Below are 23,871 nucleotides of genomic sequence, written 5' to 3' on the forward strand. Positions count from 1 at the left end.
GATACAGTTCTTTCCAGTCTGTGGGTTGCCCACCAGCAGGTATGGGGTTACTTATATTGCATAATTGCCTCTCCTACCGTCTTTATGTGGCCCTCCTCTTTGTATTCTGGAATAGGATATCTTTTTTGATAGTTTGTGGTCTGTTTAGTTGAAGGTTATTCAGCAGTTGGTTGTAATTTTGTGCTCTTATAAGAGAAAGTGAGCTCCACTCCTACTCCGCCATCTTAATCCCACCTCCCCTAATACCTGAGTTTTAATATTCCGTTTCCATTATAGCCACACTGATATTGCCAGCATTTAAATATCATACATATTTATTCACCATTTGTTTGAGCATTGTTGTTTGTTTTTCTTTAGAAAACCTTATTTCTTTTGAATTTTTCGAGTCTTACCCAGGTATCAAATGCAGACAAATTTCTACCTTTTTGTATATACTGAACGTATTAAATCCTCATCAGATATCCTCACTCTGAGTTATTACAAATATAATAATTTTCAGGTAAATCTAGAGACATACACTTTATTTATGGTATTATTTTCTCCTTCCTTCCTTCTTTCCTCCCTCCCTCCTTTCCTTTCTTTCTTTTCACTGTTAACTTTTTCCCCTCTGTCCTTTTCACTCCATCTACACTTGAACTACACATATTATAATTACAATATATTGGTAATGTCAGACCATGGCAATTGGTCATTCCCTCCTCTTTCCTTTTGGTTACTGAGCCCTCCTTTAACTGAGCACATGGCACTTACAAATGGGCATGCGACTAAATTCCAACCACTTGGATATAAGGAAAAATGACATATGAGATTTATTGTTCACATACTTGAAATTCACTTCCTTTTTCTTCCTGTGGGCTAAAATATAGCAAATTAATGTCTCTAAGCCAACTCTATTAATATAGATTAGGATAACCTTATTAAAAGCATAACGTTTACACTAGACCTTGAAGATGGAGTGTTTTTTAATTTGTCTTGAGTGTATTATTCCATTCTATATTTTCCCAGGTGTAGAGAGCACACTTTTATTTCAATATTTATAACTGTATACTCAGCTTTTGTTCAAAACTTTTGTTCATATAAAAAGACAATATTTATAATGATTTAAATTATTAAATTAGGGTTGAGGTAGAATTGGTATTCATTAGTAATTAAAGCCTTGATTTAAAGTAGATTTTTATGATGGATTTTCAAGTAACATTGGTCAGTAGTAAAGATTTATCTGGATAAACTGAAACATCTAACAAGTACTTGCTGTATATGAACCACAGTTTTTCTTACATACTGTAAGTATCTCTTGAAAAAAAAACTGTGAGATTTTTACTATTATTTCCAATTTTATGTAAATGGATGGTTACTAGGAAATATTAAATGATTTTCCCATAGTCATATGGTTGATAAGACGAAGAGATGGGATTTGAACTTATTAACACTAGATCTAGATATCACCTGCATAACCATTGTGATGTATTGTTTAATTGTACAATATGTTCTTTCCCATACCCACAGAACCAAGCCACAAAGGCAACTAACTACTTCACCTGTAACTCCAGGTCAGGAAATGTATCTGTAAATAAAGCACTGAAGTAAAAGAAGTTTCACAAAATCACCCTAGGATATAGCAAAGTAAAAGTTGAGAAAACAAGATAGGAATTTCATATTTACTTAAGAGAAAAAAGAATGTTAGAGAGACTTTTTATGGAGGTATATTTCATGTTTCCACTTTTGCTTCATAAAAATTACACTTTAGATGGCAGTTTACTTGGTTTGGGGATTGAAGGAGTCCAGAACATGAAACCTGAAAATATGCTGCTTGACATATTGTTTTGAGCTGAAGGCACTTGAAAAACATGCTTTCTCTGAACTCCCCTTTTTTGCCGAAAGACGGATTCTCCAGAAAAAAACTTAATTGACATAAATCCTTCCCCTGGTGTTTCATCATCAAGAGAAGGTTGACTCTCATAACAGAAGAGGAGACTGGAAGTTAAGATCACATCCAGACAAACCTTGACACAAACTATCATATCTCTCATCTATTTTACTAGGTACCCATTTATTTTTCCTAAAAATTTACTCTTCCTTAAACTGCCTACATCTCCCTTCCTTTTCCTATATTAACATGGTATGTAAGCTCTCAAGTTTCACTACTTTTTTTGGGTGGGGGGTATTCAATTTTTTCCCCTGTGATTCCTCTGTACATGTAATATTAAAGTTATTAATTTGTATAATTTTTATCCCGTTAATCTACCTTATATTGGTTTATTTCATAGGTTCAGCAATTAAACCTAAGAGGATAAAGGTAATGTCTTCGCTCTTCTGTAGAATCATGCTCTGAGCTCTTAAATATACAAGTACCTTCTGCATCTTATCTTTTCCAAATAATATATCTCTGTTAAGAGCTGATACATTCAGTGGGGGGCATACAATATAGAAGAGAGCTGTCTCTTGACAAGTCTACAATTTTTTTATTTCCCATTGTTTACTTTTTAAGCAAACTGTGAGTGTGCTTTCTGGCCGAGCAGGACTTATTTGGCATGCCTTTTTGTTTGTTTTCTTCTTATTTTAAAAGGATGGATATTAAGACACTATCAGCAGATTATACATAATTAACATTCTGGGCCTACAATCATCTTTTCTACCTAAGTCCAGTTACTCAATTTGGTATGAACAATTGACCCCTCTTCAGTGTGGAAAATTAGCACTATAGAACAGGATCACCCATGTGGCTATTCTAATTTAAATATAAATTATGTTTTAAAAACTTAGGTCCTCATTTGCACTAGCTACAGAAGCAAGTACTCAGTAGTCATAAGAAGGTAGCAGCCACTGAATACTGGACAGCACAGATACTGAATATTTTCATCATTGTATATTACAAAAGTTTTTGAACAAGTGCCAGGACAGAGCTGTGTTTCTTTATCATGACTACATACTAGAATCAACTGGGAAGCTCTAAAAAATGCAAATGTCCTGGTACTATCTCAGACTTATTTAATCAGAACATCTCAAGGTGGAGCAAGTTATGAGAAATTTTAGAAAATGCCCTCCCTTAGTGATTTTAGGTAGGTCAGGGTTGAAATTCAATTCTGTAAAGTAAAATTTCTCTTTCCTGAATCAACAACTCCCTTTTGAAAGGATGCTATCTTTTAATTAGCATTTAAGTCTGATAAAAAATTTATCCTGTCAAAAAATCTCCCCCAAATAGCAATAACTATGATGGCAATAACAAAGACATTTCTCCTTGACCCCAGATCCAATATTCTCCACTGCTGAACTCCCTGATTATTTGAAAGGTTGAATCCTTAAAGCCTTAATGCAGGGTGACAATATTCTCACCTCCTACTTAATCCTTACTACAAAAAATCTGGCTTCTATCTCCAATATACCAACAAAATGATTCCTGTATATGGACCAATGGCTTCCACTTCACTAAATGCAGGTCTTGTTTTTCAATGTTTATATTCATTGGTTCTTAGAAGCCCTTAATACTCTTGGCAATTTTTTTCTTGAAGCCCTATCTATCCTGCCTCCTCTGATGTAGTCTCCTGGTTGGTTTGGTTGGTTCTCCTTCTCTGTTTCTTTCTTTTTTTTTCCTACTGTACAGTATGGTGACACAGTTACACATACATGTGTACATTCTTTTTTCTCACATTATCATGTTTCATCATAGGTGACTAGACATAGTTCCCATGTGGCTCGCAGCATAATTATTCAGCGTTGCTTCCTTCTGTTTCTGAAGTCCCTTCTGCTTTTCTTTATTCCAGAGTTTCTCAATTTATTATAAGCTCTCTTTACTTCTTGCTCTAGTATCTCTTCTTAGTAAAATTATGGTTACACAAGTATATTACAATCTATACAATAATTACATTTCAATAACCTTTTAGCCATGATCTTTTCTGTGAGCTAATATCTAAGTGTCTGAGCAAAATATCTACAAGACTATTTTAAATAAAGTTAATCTCTCAAGAAAACAGTCTACTCCATCTCAAACTCACCCTGCTTCTTGTACTTTATATCTCAGTTTTTGCCACTGAAATAATTTCACTGTATAAACTGAGGTGCTAAATTGTCTTTGAAATCTCTCACTGATATCTACTGCATATCACGTAGATATTATCTTAGTCCAAGCTACCAGAATCTATTTCTCCTAAGTGACTTACCTATGTCAATGCTAGCCATCTCTAACTCTCAACCCACCCATCTGCAAGTGTATCCACTGATCTAAAAATGTAAGGAAGGTTATGTTTCTCATCTGCATATACTACTTCAATAATTTTTCTTTTAGCAAATCCATTATTTAAGCTTTCAAAGCTTTTAATGTTCAGCTATCCCCTACCATCCCAGAAACAGTCTTCTACTCTTTTCTTTGCTTATCTAAATGACTTAGCTAAGTTGACCTTTTTTGAGTCCTACTTACTCAAAATACTTATGTATGCCATTTATTCTGGAAAGGTTTTCCTTTCACTAATTAAATACTACTTACGTTTCTAATTCTAGCTCAAATATCACATTCTAAGGAAAAGTTTTCTTTGATCTGATAATTTAAATGTTCTCATTATTCATTCTCATTACCCTAGTACTTAATTCAACACAATTAATCACAGTTTAAAAATATGTTAATTTACATAATCATTTTAGTAATGTCTAACTCCTCTGGTCAGTAAGTTTCTGGACAGCAAGGACTGTACTATCTTACTCAAGATTTTTTGTCTATGCCCTAGCACAGTGCATGACTTATATTAGGTATTTAGTAGATATTTGTTGAATAAATAAAGGAATAATAATTGAGGAGAGTATACAACTTGGTTTTTAAACAATGAGAAAATAAATTGTGTAGTGGATAGCTGAATCTTCTGAAATTCTTAGAAAAATAATTATTAGAAGTAAACTATTTCTGTTTTTTAAACTTTTTTCTTATTTTTTTATTACTCAATGAATTTATTATATTTATAGTTGTACATTTTTATGTTTAAATGGCATAAGCAATCTGACTTAAAAGTGAAAAATTCAGATAAAACCTGTCACAAGCATTTCTTTTTTTTTTTTTTTTTTTTTCTTTTTAGGGCTGCATCTGCAGCATATGGAGGGTCCCAGACTAGGGGTTGAATCAGAGCTGAAGCCGGCAGCCTACACCACAACCACAGCAACATGGGATCCGAGCTGTGTCTGCAACCTACATCACAGCTCATGGCAACGCCAGATCCTTAACCTACTGAGGGAGGCAAGGGATTGAACCCGCGTCCTCATGGATGTTAGTTGGGTTCGTTAACTACTGAGCCACGATGGAAACTCCTCCTTTCCTTTCTTAAAAATCCACTCTCTGTGTCTGGAATTAAAATGAAGGAGTTATTGTATGAGTACAGAGTGTGTTTTGGAGGGGAATCTGCTGCAGAAGGAAAAAGATGAACATGATCCTTAATTAGGTTGATCAATTGCCTGGGTACACAAAACATTTCTCTCTTATCCACTCTATGCACTTACACAGAATTGATCCCAACTTAATTCCAAGTAAATTTAAAAAATAATTTAAATGTGCAACATGGTAAATTCTTTTTTTGTTGTTGTTGTTTCCAAGAATATGTATAGAACTATTTGGAACAGTGAATTCTTTTTGCAATAAAAGCAAGCAAACTTAAACAGAATGAGGTAAAAACTGAAATCTTGCTCTGAAAAATACCATTGTTTTAAATATGAACATCTGCTTAGTCCACAAAAAATATGAATAACAACTAAAACTTTCTTTAAATTATTAAAATAATAATAAAAGTGGTCACTCACTGCTCTGAGGGTCACAGCATGGGATATTGATAACATTCTCTTGGCAAAGGCAATAAACAGATGAATAACAAGATGTGGCCTGAGGTGATGGAGGTAGGAAAAGTCAAGCATGATTTCAGAGACATACTGGAACCTTATTAATGTATTTATATACCAGGGAATTTTTTGATGCTTCATTAATTTGAAGATGCTCATAATTTTTTTTTGGATGAAGACATGATAGAAATATGGCTTACTCCTAGGTATTTTAATACTCTGGGATAAGTATGAAGTATTTCTAAATCTACTAAATTCCAGATGTGTAAATTGCATTAGAATTCCATCCATTCCATGACTTCCTTTACAGATGTTTGGCTACTTTTATGAATGAGCCATGAAGATCCACGTTATTGAATTCGTGCTGCAAAAGTTGGCTAAGACGTCAGTAACATTTGCAAATGGACACAAATTCATTTAGGTCCTTTTTTATCCCATGAAGAAAGATGCTTGGGAGTTCCCACTGTGGCTCAGTGGTAATGATCCTGACTAACATCCATGAGGATGTGGGTTCAACCCCTGGCCTCGCTCAGTGGACTAAGGATCCTGCATTGATGTGAGCTGTGGTGTAGGTATGGCTTGGATCTCACATTGCTGTGGCTATGGCACAGGCCGGCAGTTACATCTCCAATTTGACCCCTAGCCTGGGAATTTCCATATGCTGCAGGTTCAGCCTTAAAAAGACAACAACAACATCAAAAAAAAAAAAAAAAAAAAAAAAAAAAAAAAAAAAAAAAAAAAAAAGAGAGAGAAAGAAAGAAAGAAGAAAAAAAGAAAGAAAAGAAAGAGGCTTGCACTGATAAAAGTAGATGTATTTAAAATGGCCTTAATGTAAAGCCAGCTGGTTTATGATTCAGTAAAGAAATTTTAGTTTGCAGAGTAGTTTTTTTTTCCTTAATACTTTGAAAAAGGTACAGATTGTATCCAGAGAAAAATATGTCTATACAGCTGTTCAATTTTCTGTAGTTTTAAAATTCATTGAAAACATATTCCTTTTCCTTAAAAAAGAATCATTTCCATCTACACAAGTTATTTTGTGATGAATCCCAATGAAGTTCGCTTCCTAAGAATGATATATCTTAAATAACAAAGAATGTCAAAAAGTTTCTTTGAGCTAGGAAGACCTCATATTTCTGAATAAATATATTCTACATGGTATCTTTTCATTAAGGCCACCTGAAAATATTCATAAAACTGAATCTATATATAATGTACTTTGTTTCAAAGCATAATGTGATTTTCATTTTAAACCACCTGATTATAATCCTTTGCACATTCCTTTGGAATCAAGATTGAAATTCAGTCAGTGGTCAACTATGTCTCAATCTTCCAAGAAATTTTACTGAGGAAACTTTTTTCTTGACCTTAAACAGAAGCATTGTTGAGATGGGACACTTAGAAGGAACACGGGAAGAGTCCAACTAAAGATATGTGAATAACGAGACAGAAAACCAGAAGACGATGAAACAATTGCAGATTCTTTAATTATCAAGCGATTAGTATCTTTAAAATTGTCATAAAGAAAGCTAATTAAAAAGAATAACCTATCCATTCAGAAAGAGCACAGAAAGAACACAAGAATGACATTTTGGAAGAATGTTAGTGCAATATGAAATGTCAGAAGAAATGTTTTGATACCTCATGCAATTGCTCAATATGCCTCATGAACAATACTCACTTTCACTTCATGCCCCATTTTATTAAACATTAGTGTGGGGCAAAGCCCAAGTTTTAACTTATTATTATCAAGATGAGTTATAGCAAACTAGGACCGAGTCAAAAGAAAAAATCACTACAGCATTCTACACAGATTTTGACCTTGGGTTCTAATTCCAATTATTTTACTTTACATGGAATGTGTCCTTAATTAAGATACTTCAGCTCTATCTGTACTAATTCTATTATCTGCAAAATAAATGAGTGATTTCAGTGAAATCCAGAATACTCCCCAGCTTCAATTGTTTAACATTGAATGTAGATATAGAGAACAAGCTAGTGGTTACCAGTGGAGAGAAGAAAGTAGAAAGGGGCAAGATAGGAGTAGGGGATTAACAGGTAAAAACTACTATGTATAAAATAAATAAGCCACAAGAATATATCACATGGCAGGGAATATAGCCAATACTTGATAATAGCTTTAAAGGGAGCAAAATATATAAAAATATTGAATCTCTATGTTGTACATCTGAAACTAATATAATATTATAAATCAACTGTAATTTTTAAAAAAGAACTGAATATGTCTTTTCCCAGTGTCTCATCAGTAACTATGATGACTGCCTCAGCTTCTGGAACACTCTCATCATTTTAGCATATAATCACTTTAGTTTTAGCTCATTATATCATAATTTCTTAGTGCTGGATTAACATTTATATTCAGTAAGGATTACTATCTGCTCAAACTCAGATCATAGGTTACATAATGTTAAAGAAATAATGTAGTCATGCCTTCAAAAATCTCTCTATACTAATGTAGAATCAAGAACAAAACATATTACTGGATAAGCATTAATAGACCTACATGCATGTAAGGAAGCATAACAGTGACTATGAAACTGAGACAAAATCTCACACGTGTTATACAACAATGAAGATAGAAAAGGGAACTCATCTCTTTGAGAGAATAAGGGCCATACCTTCCGATCAATTCCTACATCTTATGAGGAACACCTGAGCTGACTCTGGAGGTAGGATTGAACATATATGGAAGTCATTTGGCCTACAACCCTTAAGAGATACCTCTACATTCTGAAAATTGGAGAGTTGGCTTAATTTCTAGAGAGACTTAGTTCTATTTCAATAGTTAATCATAAGGACTCAAATTTACTGTATTTCCAAGGAAACACACATGCACACAAAAAAATGGGAGAATTGGTTTATTTGCCCTTTATAACAGAGAAAAGTATTTTTATTTATTCGAAATATAAAGAAACTCATATGAGCTTAATTACTTGAGCCTCAAAAACAAAAGAACAAAAACAAAAACCAGAGTCCTCTTCTAAGATTGGAATTTTAGTGGAAATACTATACATACAAGACAAAGACATACACGACAAAGAGTAAAGTGCCAAGAAAATAATAACCTACCCCCAATTAGAACTTAAAAAAAGAAATTCGTTGTAGGAATTGTATAACAGTGCCACAACTATTATTCTTTTGTTTTGATCTCTTAATTTAATTTAATTTTTTGCCTTTACTTTTAAAATTTTTTATTATGATTGATTTACAATGTTCTGTCAATTTCTGTTGTACAGAAAAGTGACCCAGTCATACATACATATATTCTTTTTCTTACATTATCCTCCATTGTGTTTCATCACAAGTTATTAGATATATAGTTCCCTGTGCTATGCAGCAGGATTTCACTGCCTGTCCACTCCAATTGCAAGAGTTTTCATCTACTAACCCAATATTCCTAATCCATCCCATTGTTTCTCTTACCCCCTTGGCAAAAAAGAGTCTGTCCTACATGTCCACGATCTTTACTGTTTTGTAGATAGACCATCTGAGGCATATTTTAGATGCCACATATAAGTGATATAATATGGTGTCTGTCTTTTTCTTCCTGACTTACTTCAGTATGAGATCATCTAGTTCCATCTATGTTGCTGCAAATGGTATTATTTTGTTCTTTTTTTAAGGTTGAGTATTAATCAGTTATATATATGTACCACATCTTCCTAATCCATTCATCCATCAGTGGGCATTTAGGTTGTTTCCATGTCTTGGCTATTGTGAATAGTGCTGCAATGAACATACAGATGAATGTATCTTTTTCCATGAAATTTTTGTCTGGATATATGCCCAAGAGTAGGACTGCTGGGTTGCATGGTAGTTCTACATTTAGTTTTCTGAGGTATTTCCATACTGTTTTCCATAGTGGTTGTACCGATTTACTTTCCCACCAACAGTGTAGGAGGGTTCCCTTTTCTCCACATCCTCTCTGGCATTTGTTAATTGTTGACCTTTTAATGATGGCTACTCTAACTGGTGTGAGGTGGTACCTTACTGCAGTTTTCATTTACATTTCTATAATAATTAGTGATGTTGAGCATTTTTTCATGTGCCTACTGTCCATCTGTGTGTCTTCTTTGGTGAAATGTCTATTTAGATCTTCTGCCCATTTTTCAATTAGGTTGTTTGTTTTTTTGTTGTTGAGTTGTATGAGTTGTTTGTATATTTTGGAGATTAAGCCTTTGTTGGTTGAGTCATTTGCAAAAATTTTCTCCCATTCTGTGGGTTGTCTTTTTGTTTATTAATGGTTTCCTTTGCTGTACAGAAGCTTTTGAGTTTAATTAGGTTCCGTTAGTTTATTTGTGTCTGTCTTTTTTCTAGGAGATGGATCAAACAAGATGTTGCTGTGATTTATGTCAAAGAGTATTCTGCCTATGTTTTCCTCTAGGAGTTTTAAAGTGTCTGGCCTTAGATTTAGGTCTTTAATCCATTTTGAGTTTATTTTCGTGCATGGTGTTAGACAATGTTCTAATTTCATTCTCTTACAATGCAGTTGTCCAGTTTTCCCAGCACCATTTATTGAAGAGACTATCTTTCCTCCACTGTAATTTCCTGTCTCCTTTGTCATAGATTAATTGACCATAGGTGTTTGTGTATATTTCTGGGTTTCCTATCCTGTTCCATTGATATATATTTCTTTTTTTGTGCCAGTACCGTACTGTCTTGATGACTGCAGCTTTAGAGTAGAGTCTGAAGTCTGGGATCCTGATTCCTTCAGTTCATTTTTTTCCTTCCAATATTGCTTTGGCTATTTGAGGTCTTTTGTGTTCTGTGTATTAATTTTGTATCCTGTGACTTTACCAAATTCATTGATGTGCTCTAATTGTTTTCTGGTAATGTCTTTAGGATTTTCTAGGTATAGAATCAAGTCATCTGCAAACAGTGATAATTTTACTTCTTCTTTTACAGTTTGGATCCTTTTTTTTTTTTTTCTTTTTCTTCCCTGATTGCCATAGCCAAGACTTCTAAGAAAATGTTGAATAACGTTGGTGAAAGAGGACATCCTTGTCTTATTCCTGATCTTAGTGGAAATGCTTTAAGTTTTTCACCACTGAGAATGATGTTAGCTGTGGGTTTGTCATAAATGGCTTTTATATTGAGGTAGTTCCTCTCTATGCCCACTCTCTGGAGAGTTATTAGGAATGGGTGTTGAATTTTGTCAAGATTTTTCTGCATCTACTGAGATGATCATATGGTTTTTATTTTTCATTTTGTTGTTGTGGTGTATCACATTGATAGATTTGTGTATACTGAGGAATCCTTCAATGCCTGGGATAAATCCTACTTGATCACTGGGTATGATATTTTAACTGTATATTTGTACGCAGTTTGCTAATATTTTGTTGAGGATTTTTGCATCTATGTTCATCAGTGATATTGGCCTGTAATTTTCTTTTTTTGTGTGTGGTATCTTTGTCTGGTTTTATTATCAGGGTAATTGTGGCTTCAAGGAATGAGCTTGGGAGTGTAAGCAATTTTCTGGAAAAGCGTCAGAGGAAAAGGTGTTAACTCTTCTCTGAATGTTTGGTAGAACTCAGCTGTGAACTCAGCCATCATGTACTGGACCTAGAATATGTCTCCAGTACACATATTCAATTTCAGTACTTGTGGTTGGTATATTCATATTTTTATTTCTTCCTGGTTCAGTCTTGGTAGGTTGTACCTTTTTAAGGATCTGTTCATTTCTTCTACATTGTCCATTTTATTGGCATACAGTTGTAGTCTCCCATGATCCTTTGTATTTCTGCAGGGTCAGTTGTAACTTCTCCTTTTTCTTTTCTAATTTGATTTGAACCCTCTCTCTTTTTTTCTTGATGAGTCTAACAGTTTATCAATTTTGTTTATCCTTTCAAAGAACCAGTTAGTGGTTTCATTGATATTCTCAATCATTTTCTTGGTCTCTATGTTATTAATTACTGCTCTAATCTTTATGATTTCTTTCCTTCTACTAATTTTGGGCTTTGTCTATTCTTCCTTCTCTAGATGTTTACGGTATAAGGTTAGGTTGTTTATTTGCATTTTTTCTTCTTTCCTGAGTTAAGATTGTATGGCTATGAAGTTCCCTCTCAGAACTGCTTTTGCTGTGTCCCATAGCTTTTGGATTATTGTATCTTCATTGTCATTTGTCTCTATATACCTTTTAACTTCCTCTTTGATTTCTTCAATGATCCATTGATTGTTTAGTAGCATACTGTTTAGCTTCCAAGAGTTTGTGTTTTTTACTTTTTTTCTTTTTTCTTATACTTTATTTCTGGTCTCATAGCACTGCGACAGGAGAAAATACTTGAAATAATTTCAATTATTTTAAATTTATCAAGGCTTGATCTGTGGCCCAAGATGTGATCTATTCTGGAGAATGTTCCATGCACACTTGAGAAGAAACTATATTCTGCTGCTTTGGACTGAAAAGGTCTATAGATATCCATTAAATCTATTTGGTCTAGTGTATCACTGAAGATCTGTGTTTCCTTGCTGATTTTCTGTCTGGATGATCTGTCTATTGCTGTAAGTGGGGTGTTAAAGTCCCCCACTATTATTGTGTTACTGCCAATTTCCCCTTTTATGTCTGTTAGTAGCTGCCTTATATATTGTGGTGTTCCTATGTTGGGTGCATACATATTTAAAATCGTCATTTTTTTTTCTTATTATATTGATCCTTTGATCATTATGTAATACCCTGCTTTGTATCTTGTGACCTTCTTTATTTTAATATCTATTTTGTGTGATATATGTAATGATACTCCTGTTTTTCTATAATTTCCATTTGCACGTAATATTTTATTGCATTCCCTCACTTTGTCTGATTGTGTCCTTAGATCTGAAGTGGATCTCCTGTTGACAGCATATATATGGATCTTGCTTTTGAACACATTCATCTAGTCTTTTTCTTTCTGTTGGAGCATTTAATCCATTTACATTCAATGTACTTATGGATAAGTATGTACTTATTGTCATTTACTATAATTTTTTTAGATTGATATTTTGGGTCTTTTTTTTCCCCTTCCTATTTTTGTTGTTTTGGGTGTGTGTGTGTGTGTGTGTGTGTGTATGTGTGTGTGTGTGTGTGTGTGTGTGTGTGTGTGATTTGCTGATGATATGTAGTGTTATGTTTGGCTTGGTTTTTCTTTTTATGTGTATGACCACTATAGTTATTTGATTAGTGGTTCCCGTTTTATCTTGATATATCTATCTATATGTGTGCAGAATTGTTTTGTCTTGCTGGTCTCCTTAATTTCAAATGCATTTTCAATGTTCTGCATTTGTCCTCTCCTCTTCTCATGCTTGCTAGTTTAGATATCATATTTGTCAATGGGTGATTTCCTACTTTTAAATTATCTTTGCCTTTACCAGTGAGCTTCTTTATTAATATTCTTGCTTCTAATTGTGGCTTTTCCTTTTCTACTTAGAGAATTTCCTTTAGCAGTTGATGTAGAGGTTCTTGGAGGTGCTGAATTCTCTCAGCTTTTGCTTATTGGAGAAGCTTTTGATTTCTCCATCAAATCTGAATGAGAGCTTTGCAGAGTAGACTATTCTTGGTTCTAGGTTCCTCCTCTTCATCGCCTCAAATATATTTTGCCATTCCCTTTCTGGCTTGTAGGGTTTCTGCTGAGAGAGCAGCTGTTATCCTAATGGGATACCCTTATTTGTGATTTATTGCTTCTCCCTTGTGGCTCTTAATATTTTTTCTTTGAATTTAATTTTTCTCAAGTTGATTAGTATGTGTCTTGCTGTATTTCTTCTGGGGCTTATTTTGTATGGAATTCTCTGTGCTTCTTCCATTTGAGTATTTCTTTCCCATATTTGGGAAATTTTCAGTTATAATCCCTTCAAATATTTTCTCTGGCCCTTTCTCTCTCTTCTTCTTCTTCTGGAACCCTTGATATGAATGTTGGTACATTTAATATTGTCCCAGATGTCTCTTAGACTCTCCTCAGTTTTTTTCATTCTTTTTTTAAAATTTTTTACTGTAGCAGTGATTTCCACCACTGTCTTCCACCTCATTTATTCATCTTCTGCCTCTGTTAACCTGTTATTGGTTCCTTGTGGATTATTTTTCATTTTAGCTGTTGAACTATTCATTTTTGTCTTCAAATCCTCTAGCTCTTTGCTAAACATTTCTTTTAAGTTCTCAATCTGTGTCTCCATTCTTTTTTCCAAAATCTTGGATCATCTTTACTATCATTACTCTGAATTCTTTTTCAGGTAAATTGCCTATCTCCTCATTTAGTGGTTTTTGCGTGTTTTTGTTTTATTCCTTTGTTTGAAAGCTGCTTTTTTTTGATGTTGCATAATGTCTTTATGTTTTTCATCCCCTTGACAGTTGGTATGTAGATGTTGAAGCAGGTGCCCAGTCCTGGAGTTCTCAAGGGTGGTAGTGGTTCACATGTACTTCTTTATTGTGTAGGCTTTATGGATGGTTCTGTGTAGATTTAGGAGCAAATTCTACCATTATGCTAGGTCTCTCCTTGCATGGCCATTCTAGGGATCTTTCTCTGAAGCCTCAGGAGCGGGGGCCTTCTCCCTAATTGTTCACAGGCTCTCTCTGCTTTTTAACTGCTTCAGACCATTTGTCTAGAGTTTCTCATTTATTTCTGGCTGGTTCTTTCCAGGGTGCAGGAGCTATTCCTTTTTCCAGCTCCCTCCTGGGAGAGCAGGTCTCATCTCATTTCCTTTTGCCTCTTTTTCTCTTTTCCTTCTTCCTTCTTATGTCCTATCTGGTTCCATAATTTTTTCCTTGTTCTATCATAACCTTGATGTCTTCTGTCAGTTTTTCAAAAATCTCCTGTGTGAATAGCTGCACATATAGTTCTATTTTCAATGTATTTGTGGGAGTAGATGAGCCTTGTATCATGCTACTCCTCCATCTTAGACCTCCCCTCTTAATTTTATTTTAATTATGTTTGCCCAATACCTCCCAACATCTGACACTATACATATTTTGAAAAGAACAGCATTTTTTAAATTGTTCTAACTCAGTGATGTCTAATAAAAATAAAATATAAGCTTTTGAATTTTCTAGTAGCTATGTTAAAAAAGTTAAATATAAATTTATTTTAATAATACATTTCATTTAATCAATATATCTAAAACATTGCCATGTCAACACATAATCAATATAAATTATTAAGACAGTGTACTTTTTTTAACCAAGTCTTTGTAATCTGGTATGTATATTACATTTATAGCACCTCTCAATTCAAAGCACTTACTTCTTAAATGCTCAGTAGCCACATGTGACTAGGGGCTAGCATATTGGATAGCACAGTTCCACCCAGATGCATAAAGAATATATGTTGCCTACTCTGTGATGGTGGCACATATAGAATTTTATTCTGGAATTCTAAATAACAGGCCAATGTGATTATATTTTTCAATTTCGATTGTTGTGATTTGTGATTTATAATTACAAACATCCCTTTCTAATTCCATATTCTGAATCCCCAGTTTCAAAATATCAGCTTCAATTAAAAAAAAAAAAAGGTGCATTATGTAAAGTGACTTAGGTCTGTATCTACACTACATTTCCTATTCTTGTACCCTATGTCTAGCTTTAGGGCTGTCTGTCTGCATGGGGATGTGTAGAGTAAACTGAATTCTTTCCCAAGTGTGCTTCCCTTAGAAAAGGAGATATGTGGACTGAGTTCTGCCTCTCTGCAAGAACTCATGAAGAGAGCTTTTTTCCATTTTCAGCAATCAAATAAAAAACTTTCCCTTTTTCTTTTTTCTTTTTCTTTTTTGTGGAGGAGGTAGGGACTCTGAAAAAATTATTTCCAATATTATTTCACCTTGGGCAACAGAATGGACAGGAGAGTAGTAAGTCTGTAAAGCTACTCCTAAATTGCCAAGGGGATTTAGATTTTAATTATACTAAAGAAAACCATGCAGCAGCATATTAGAAGGAAATGCACAAGAAGTTTTTAGCTAGAATTATGAGTCATTTTTATTCACAGAAGTAAGGAAAACCTGTAGCTCTAAGTTAGGAAGATGTATGCTAAAAACCTCTTAACTAAAATTACAGATGAATTTACTTGAAGATTTACCATAACATGTCAATTAATAAGCAACAATAACATGAAGATGGCCCATCTTTCTTATCCAACTTTCTAGGTCTCTGTTACCTAAAACTTTTAAGAATTTCTCAGAATCTGACTGATTAGATTCTGAAAATAAGTGCCCTGGGTCAGACATATGCTGTTGGGGTGAGTTATCTACTGTTGATTACAGCTCAGTGAAAAATGGCTGACATGTCATGACCCAAGTGTGGAAGCGGCCTTATCTAAACTTGCTTATTTGTTTGTTCATAATGCTGAGCAACCATTGACCAACTGAGATGACTTAACAAAAATTGGTTTCTTCCATTTGGCCTCCATAGTAGTTTTTTATGTATTAAAACTAGCTTTCTAAAATGTAAGTTTGGATTTACATAATTTCCCCCCAAAATTGTGATAATCAACTGTCAGGTACAATCACCAAAAAATGTGAATGGGGAAGAAAACAGATGCATTTGTTTACTCTTTATTATTTTTCTTTAGTTTCAAAACTTTATTCTTTTTAAAAATTTTTAATTTTTTTAATTCAGTATTTTATTTTCAGTATACTCAGAAAGAGAATAAGGTCTGATACTCAGTCAAAGATTGGGAGAAGAGATACAATACTTGCATCAAGTCAGAACATGGGTATATTTCTCAAAGCAGAGTCATGAGTCAGCACTGCATTGATTTTTTTTTTTCTTTCTTGAACATATGCATCAGAGATAGAGATTGAAGTGAAACTCATAAAATATTTGGATATAATTTTTAAGGGCACTGAATTAACAGCTATTTTTGAATTCCTACTATGTGACATACACCGCTAGAGGCACTAGTTATATCAATATAAAATATTCATGATTTTAAGGATTTCAAATCTTATCAGAGTGTAAGAGATATGTGGACAAAATGTTGTGTTAACAAAAATGAGAGAGGACGTTCTTCCTACAAAATATCCTCAGAAACTTCCTTTGGAAATTTGAAGGAACAAGAACATTTTACTATCTTCAGTGTGGCACAGATAGACTGAAAAGAAGATCTCTGCAAATAAAATGACTAATAAGTGTTTCAGGTAATCCCTCACACAATCTGTCTAAATATCTGATTAATTTCATGAAAAATCCATTCTCATCTGTTCTGTGGCATGATATAGACAAAGCTTAAATGCCTAATAAACTCAGTGTCTACAAATTATCTGATGCCTACAAGCCAAAGAAAAATATACTTGACCTTGAACCACTTGGGGAATCAGGGGCACTGATCCCCTGCATGGTTGAAAATCTACATATAACTTTTGACTTGTCAAAAACTCAACTACTAGTAGCCTATTATTGACTAAAAGCCATAATGATAAGAGAAATAGTTGATTAATAAATATTTTGTATGTTATATGCATTATCTACTGTATTCTTGCAATAAAGTAATCTACAGAAGAGACAGAACTATACTGTAATTATTGATATTGGATAATTGCAATTATTGATATTGGATATATCCTCTGTTTATAAGGTGAATTATCTGTCAGTATTTACATTAATATTGTCCTATGTGATACAAAACACTATAGACGTTATGCACATTATTAACACTAAACGATAAAAAATGAAAAGATAACATGAGAAAGAATACTTATTATGTATAACCATTTATGCACTGATAATGAAGAAGCAGCAATATGATTACTTCATGGTAGTTTAGCCTCTACACTAATGAATAAATGATTATAAAATTTTTATGGCATGTGGTATTACAATCATAGTCAAAATACAGTATTAGAAACATTGAAAGGTTTTAAAAAAACCCACTCACCTATGATGATAGGCTAATACACAGTTTCCTTAATTATAAGAGGGGGACATAATATATGGTAATGCAATTCTTTGAAATTAAAGTTATAAAACAATAAGAAAGCTAAAACATTAATTTTATATTAAATATTACTCAATTTATGCCTATATAAGAATAGACATATTTTATGCATTCATAAAAAATTTTTTTTGGTATTTCTGAGCTAATAAGCAATTTATTTGTAACCTTTTCCAAATTATTGCAAATCTCCAACAAATTTCCAGTAAATTTTTCAAAAAAATCTGTGTATAAGTGGACCCATGGACTTCAAGCCTGTATTATTCATGGTTCAAATGTATTCCAATATTTCACATGCAGAAAAAGTTCCTGAATAGATAACTCATTTTAGATTTCTTGATTGGGCCAGGAGAGGGGTTGCTGGGGGAATGGGAGATTGAGGAGGGCAGGATGGTAAAAGAGAAGAGAGTTAAATAGGATATCTGCTGTTCAATAGTTGCATCCTATTGTGAGCCAGGCTGAAAATATGACACTCTCCCATAGGGGAATAAGAATGATGGAATTATTAACACATGCTGGAAAATTACTCTAAAATAGCATTTGCATTACACTAGTTCAGAAGAGTGATACAAATATTAATTTGTGTTTTAGTAGGGAAATTGTGAATATTTTGCTATTCTATTGTGGTATAACTACTGAAGAATAACTCATACCAGAAATTCGTTTTCAAGAAGCTAACTAACATAAAAGATAAGCTAACTATGCTGAGTAATTTTCACACTTTTTTTCCTGCTTTATAATTCTTTTCATGGTATCCCTAGCTATATCACTGTGGAATAAAACTCTTCAAGCAGAACTTAATGTAATATAGGTACACTGGATTAAACATTCAAAAATTTATTTTTAGCTCAAATGAGTTACACATACTGGATGTTAGGTATTCACATTCATTTGGGGACAAATTACTATAAAGGAATTAATTCATTTTTGCAAGGATGACTTTAATTAAATTCATACCAATATGTGACTCCAGAAATAAGTGTGGTGCCACAGCATATTTAATTTTTGCTTGCTTGCTCTTTCTTTACACACAAGTGCCCCTACATATAAAATGAGACTCTCACAGCTGTATTAGACAACTTAACATTAAATGGACATATCATCATGGAGTAGGCTATATATTTACTGCTCACCTATTACAGGTGACAATATCTTAATTGCTGGATTGTGCATAGTTTTTAAGCAAATGCAAATTACTGAAACAAAATCTTTTGTTACTACTTCCTTAATTTTCCTGAGTGGGAGGTTATCAAACTACACGTAAGTTAATTTCTATTCCTCATGGTTTAAGACTTTGTGATTTCAGATCAAAGGATGGCAGAACTCCCACTTGAGAAATTCTGGAGGCTAGGTAGTCTGGCTGAAACGGTTTTAGGAAACTGGAAAGACTGTAGGAACCAAGACAAATTCTTGACAATTTCATAATTCCAGCAGTTTGCTCCCAAAGATTTTTAGTCTTTATCCTTGGTATATTTGTCTTTACATAAGACATACAAAGACATAAATGTGGGTTTCTTTACAAAGACATAAATGTGGAAAGAGAGTAAATCATGGGACTGTCTACAGAGACCTTGTTCCAGAAGGAGGGAACAGAAAGTGTGAGGAGCCAACATAGGAGACACAAGTAGCAAAGATGTCACTGTGGTTAGAAGTGAGTGATGGGTAAAAGTACAGGAAATAAAGGCATATAGTTAGTAGGTGAGAGAGCCTAAATAAAGATCCAGAAAGTTTTGTTTAGAGCCTGTGCTCTTAACTATTAAACATAGGTCAATACCCAATTCTGTCACTTACTAGCTAAATGATTTGGAACAAGGTTCACCAATACCCTCAACCTCAGTCTCCTCACTAGTGATAGAGGGTAACTATCACTAGTGATAGTGGGAATTAAGTGAAATATTGTATTGTTAAAATGCCTCACAAGTGGATTAACAAATAGTAGACTACTTCCCACCCCTGGTTTTTTGCATACACTGTAGTGGTTTGAATCAGAGAACTCTTAAAAAAAATAATACCCGTCAGTCCTCAAATCTAAACCTGAAAACCATTAGCAGAACTAACCCACCAAGCTGATAGCAAAGACTGTTCTGAAAGATTACGAGCAAAGAATAAATTCTCAAATAAACTCAGGTAAAAATAAGCTGGCACTTGATCAATTGCCTAATCATAGAATTACTCAGGAATGGACAATGAATTTTGAGCAATGATTTAGCTTGCTGTTGACCTCCAGATAGCTGAGTTCCCAATTTAAAAAGAATATTTGGTGACAGATAAGGACCCAGGGCAAAGATAATCCTAAATACAATCCTAGGCAATGGACCTCCACTTTTAAACTGAGGGGGTCGATGCCAGTTGTATTTCTTGTGCCTCTTTTCAACTCTTATGGAAGAAATTAGTGAGCATCTGCTTGCTGCCTGGTGGGTTAACCTTACCAGGTAGAGTATGGACCAACAAGTTCAAGTAAGATTTAAACAATGAGAGGACTTTATAAGAAATGTTGACCTCCCATAACCCAGAATATTTCCATATCATAATAATAACCCATGATTGTGGTCAACACGAAAGGCATTTAAAGGGAGAGGATCACATTTAAATATTATCTACAAATTTAGTTCTTTAAAATTGTCTTAAATAGGTCTCTGTTCATAAATCTCACTCATCAATTAGAAAACAAACTCATTAAGTGCGGTCATTTTCCTGCCATAGTGGCTTCTCCCTTCACAGCCACTAACACATTGACACATCAATCACATTTCTAGATATGTTGAAAACTTACTATAGGATTGACTCTGGAAGGAAAAAAAAAATCTATTAGTTTAGGTAAAAGTCCAGAAGAAGAACTGTGGTCAGGCAATAATAATCAGAGCTGACATCCACTGGGCCCAGTAGGTGCTATACCAAGAGCTTACAATAATTTTAGGAGCCAGCTGCGGAGAGGGGAAGTAAACTTTCTGTCTATCCTTTCTAGGTTCTTCTAGCTGGTTAAGAATAAAATTGAGTGAGACAGATCAACAGGAAAAAAAAAATCAATTATAATTATGTATGTATGAGGGTTCCAGATGATTATGGGGTCCAAGTACAAATTAGGCAACTGAGGCTTATAGACCCTGTGAGAGAAGGAGAAAGAGGGAGGGGTTTGGGACTTCAAAGGGAAGGAAAGTAGTTCACATGGAGATGGAAAAGCAAATGTTTGGTAAACAAATGTTTGCTGTGCCATCAGAGAGTGGGGACACAGAAAGGACTTTGATTTTCAGCCTTTGCTGATTCTCCCTGCCACACACAGCCCACATCCTTTGTAGGTGTCCTTGGTGATAGTGCTTTTTCTGGACCAGACACTTCGTATAAATTCTTTAGGCAGCCTAACAGGGAGGTGAAAAGAAAAGAGTTCCCGATTCTTCCATTTCTTAAAAATAATCAGCCTCAAATAATCCTCAGGTCAAAGAAATGCATTTTGGGGCGGCAAAATTTTGCTTCCCTACACCATGAAAATATTTTAAAATCTTTTAAAACCAGAAGAAAAAACAATGTTTGGGTCAAAGAAAATGTTTTGGTATACGGTATTAATATGTGCTTTTTACTAATGTGATTATAAATATAAATTTATATTTTTCTATAGAGGAGGGAACCCCTTAAGGCAATCATGTTTAGGACCACGGAAGTCATAACGTGACTCTTGAACTCAATATGTGTTTGATGTTTAGAATATAAACATTGCCAAGGATTCTGGTATAGCTCAACTATGCCCATCATTGTTTTGTTTTTGTTGTTTGTTTGGTTGGTTTTTTTGGCTAATGTAGCTCTCTTGTTTAGAGCCCATCAAGAAAGCAGAGACCTCTATGCCTAAGGCTTCAATTGGAAGTCAAGTTCAGATTGGCAAAAATAACCAGTACAGGAAACCGGACACCCTCTAATCCCAGCTCAGGTTCTGTCTCCTTAATACAAACTTGTTCTGATCTATGTTCCTCAACCATGGCTCCAATCCTTCCCTTCTGTTCTTAAACTGAGTGTGGTAGTCTGGCTGTCACTTGCTGTGTTTTTCGTTACCTCACATTAATTTACTAGCTTGGATTCACTCAAATTTTTACTTTTAACTGAGAGATGTGATTTTAAGGCTAGAAAGCAAAGCTTAATTCTCAGAAATTCCTTTCTAGAACAGTTGTGTACTATATCCCTAGATTAATCACCAAACCACATCGTTTTGCAGGAATGGGTCATGTGTCAAGTCCTGCTACTGAGTATGAGAGAAAATATTGTCCTCCAAATTGAGGTAATTTTAATTATAAAAAACAAGCTACTTTTCTGATCTCTTAAGTCCATGAAATTTCTATTCACCCCTCATGAGGGGCAAGTTTAGAATGTGGTTATTTTTAATTGCTAACTTTAAAATTGTTGTTTCATAATTCTAGCTCCTCTGCAGCAGGTGACTAGAAAAAGGATGACTATACAGTATTAGCTGAATATATTTTCTTGTAATGGACATAAGAAATCTGGCTTGAATAATTTTAAGAGGTGTGCTTTTTTTTTGGTCTTTTTAGGGTTGCACCCACACCATATGGAAGTTCCCAGGCTAGGGGTCAAATTGGAGCTATAGTTGCTGGCCTATGCCACAGCTACAGCAATACTAGATCTGAGCTGTGTCTGTGACCTACATTGCAGCTCACGGGCAACACCAGAACCTTAACCCTCTGAGCAAGGCCAGGGATCGACCCTGTGTCCTCATGGATACTAGTTGGGTTCGTTACTGCTGAGCCACAATGTCAACTCAAAGAATGCCTTTTTTTATTGTATTCTTATTCTTTCATTTACTGATTCATCTAGTCAATTGGGTGTTTATTTTCCTTTCTTTTCTTTTCTTTTTTTTTTTTTTTTTTTTTGTCTTTTTGCCATTTCTTGGGCCGCTCCCATGGCATATAGAGGTTCCCAGGCTAGGGGTCTAATAGGAGCTGTAGCCACCAGCCTACGCCAGAGCCAAAGCAACACAGGATCCGAGCCACATCTGCAACCTATACCACAGCTCATGGCAACACCGGATCCTTAAACCACTGAGCAAGGCCAGGGATCGAACCCGCAACCTCATGGTTCCTAGTTGGATTCGTTAACCACTGAGCCACGACAGGAACTCCCATAAATATATTCTATGCCAAGTATGGCTCACATTCCCTGTATTTATTTTGTACCGTTTGGTCCTATACCTAAAAAGTATACATTGATAGATATTTTACATCGTAACTTAATATTAAACATGCTTGATAAACAAAGTTAGTTTACATCAGTCTGAGGAGGGCCTTCTATGGATTTGATGCACACTGTAAATAGAATCTATTGATTTTAATCTGTCGCTCTTTCCCTTTTTTTCTGGGATTGAGCTAGGATACCAGTAATAGTCTACACTGAGGAAACAGCATTGGGCATGTGGGTCAGGGACAATAAGTAGGGATTCAGAAAATAAAATTCAAGATAATATAGATAAATCATACAAATATAAGGCAAAAATTAGATAAGTTGTACCTTTTTCAATCCTTTGAGGATCTATGAATTTTTTAAGAAGGCGAGGAGAGGATAACAGTTAATAAATAGGATTACTTCTTGCATTATCCAGGATCAGACATGTTATAAAACCCCTGTATTGGTCATGAAAGAGGAAAAAAGAGACGGGAGAATTGTGTAGGGTCTTTCACAATCTCAGTCTGGAATCAACACACTATTTCTATTCACATTGTACTGGCTACAACTGGTAACCTGCCCTGGTAACCTGCCCTTATGGGGCTGCAGAGCAAGCATATCACTCTTGTTCCTAGGGTAAAGTTGCCAGATTATTTATATATAAAAATATTTATGTATATAAATTATATAAATATAAATTATTTATACACACACACATACAAACAGGGCATTCAGTTGAATTTGTATTTCAGCTAAACAAAAATAATTGACATATACTAAAAATTGTCCTTGTTAATCTGAAATTCAAATTTAACTGAACATCATGTATTTCTACTTGCCAACCCTGCCATGAAGGTAAGAGGCTTTGGTAAATACTGGTAATGGCCATTTCAATTCTCTAATGAAATGCCCTCAGGCATTTGCTTTTGTCTGGGGCAACATTTCCCCTCCTTGGAAATCCTTCTGGCAACCCTCAAAGCATATCACTGTG

General features: G+C 34.4%; 1 long non-coding RNA gene across 2 annotated transcripts in view; it reads right to left on the reverse strand.

The window, feature by feature from the left end:
* LOC110260015 (uncharacterized) overlaps positions 1-23,871 on the reverse strand; it is a 645,415-nt gene that overhangs the window by 123,094 nt on the left and 498,450 nt on the right. Inside the window, exon 5 of one of the 2 annotated variants that reach the window (XR_014841967.1) lies at positions 23,226-23,338. The exons of the other annotated variant lie outside the window; for it this stretch is intronic. This is a non-coding gene — a long non-coding RNA (uncharacterized LOC110260015). The remainder of the gene's footprint in view (positions 1-23,225; positions 23,339-23,871) is intronic. 2 annotated transcript variants of the gene reach the window in all.

Source organism: Sus scrofa, chromosome 3 (assembly GCF_054392235.1).
Source record: "Sus scrofa isolate SSC_HxYL_T2T_F1_AM1 chromosome 3, Sscrofa_HxYL_maternal_Yorkshire_Landrace_v2.0, whole genome shotgun sequence".
NCBI lineage: Eukaryota > Metazoa > Chordata > Mammalia > Artiodactyla > Suidae > Sus > Sus scrofa.